This window comes from Grammomys surdaster, unplaced genomic scaffold (genome assembly GCF_004785775.1).
Source record: "Grammomys surdaster isolate TR1022 unplaced genomic scaffold, NIH_TR_1.0 133, whole genome shotgun sequence".
Taxonomy (NCBI): domain Eukaryota; kingdom Metazoa; phylum Chordata; class Mammalia; order Rodentia; family Muridae; genus Grammomys; species Grammomys surdaster.
In genome coordinates this window covers 8,509,916-8,511,727 of record NW_021604591.1, presented here as the reverse complement: position 1 = coordinate 8,511,727, position 1,812 = coordinate 8,509,916, and the positions used below count along the sequence as shown (strand labels likewise).

The window sequence follows — 1,812 nt, the reverse complement described above, 5'->3', positions numbered from 1 at the left end:
AAACTGAATCCTGAGTCATCCAGGAGCCACTGCACTCAGAGCAGCTGAAACTGAATCCTGAGTCATCAAGGACCCACTGCACTCAGAGCAGAAGGATTTCCAGATCCAAGAGGTGGCCTGAGTCCCAGGAGTTCTTCCACCCAGGAGATTAGGAGCATAAGACCACAGAGACCTCTGGACACTGAGGAGCTCTGCAATAAGCAAGATAACTGGAAATACAGACTCCAGTTTTACACAGTGAGGGCAGGTACCACTAGAGTTACCCAGATGGCGAAAGGCAAGCGCAAGAACATAAGCAACGGAAACCAAAGTTTCTTGGCAACATCAGTGCCCAGTTCTCCCAATATAGCAAGCCCTGAACACCCCATCACAACTGAAAAGCAGGATTCAGAATTAAAATCACTTCTCATGATGATGATAGAGGATTATAAGAAGGAATTAAGTAACTCCCTTAAAGAAATACAGGAGAGTACAAGTAAACAGATAGAAGCCCTTAAAGAGGAATCACAGAAATCCCTTAAAGAAATGGAAGAAAACACAAAGAAGGAATTAAACAAAAACATTCAGGATCTGAAACTAGAAATAGAAACAATAAAGAAAGTTCAAAGGGAGACAACCATGGAGATAGAAAACCTAAGAAAGAGATCAGGAGTCACAGACGCAAGCATCACCAACCGAATACAAGAGATAGAAGAGAGAATCTCAAATGCAGAAGATACGGTGGAAAATATTGACACAGTTGTCAAAGAAAATGCAAAATGCAAAAAACTCCTAACTCAAAACATCCAGGAAATCCAGGACACAATGAGAAGACCAAACCTAAGGATAATAGGTATAGATGAGAATGAAGATTCCCAACTTAAAGGGCCAGTAAATATCTTCAACAAAATTATTGAGGAAAACTTCCCTAACCTAAAGAACAAGATGCCCATAAACATACAAGAAGCCTACAGAACACCAAATAGACTAGACCAGAAAAGAAATACCTCCCGTCACATAATAATCAAAACATCAGATGCACAAAACAAAGAAAAAATACTAAAAGCAGTAAGGGAAAAAGGTCAAGTAACATATAAAGGCAGACCTATAAGAATTACACCAGGCTTCTCACCAGAGACTATAAAAGCCAGAAGAGCCTGGACTGACATCATACAGACACTAAGAGAACACAATTGCCAGCCCAGATTACTATACCCAGCAAAACTCTCAATCACTATAGATGGTGAAACCAAGATATTCCATGACAAAACCAAATTTGCACAATATCTTCCCACAAACCCAGCACTTCAAAGGATAATGGATGGAAAACGCCAACACAAGGAGGGAAACTACAACCTAGAAAAAGCAAGGAAGTAATCTTCCAACAACCCCAAAAGAAGATAACTATACAAACATAACTTTACCTCTAATAACAAAAATAACAGGAAGCCACAATCATTTTTCCTTAATATCTCTTAACATCAATGGTCTCAATTCCCCAATAAAAAGACGCAGACTAGCAGACTGGATACACAAACAAGACCCAGAATTTTGCTGCATACAAGAAACGCACCTCAGTGACAAAGACAGACACTACCTCAGAATAAAAGGGTGGAAAACAATTTTTCAAGCCAATGGTCCCAAGAAACAAGCTGGAGTAGCCATTCTAATATCAAATAAAATCGACTTTCATCCAAAATTAATCAAAAAAGATAAGGAAGGACACTTCATACTCATCAAAGGAAAAAGCTACCAAGGTGAACTCTCAATTCTGAACATCTATGCCCCAAATGCAAGGGCACCTACATACATAAAAGAAACTTTACTAAAGCT

The 1,812-nt window shown here is 39.2% G+C and overlaps 1 protein-coding gene across 5 annotated transcripts in view; it reads right to left on the bottom strand.

Annotated features, from left to right (window-relative positions):
* The window catches only part of Ctnna2 (catenin alpha 2), a 1,083,974-nt gene that overhangs the window by 1,019,288 nt on the left and 62,874 nt on the right, over nt 1-1,812 (bottom strand). The window lies entirely within an intron of this gene.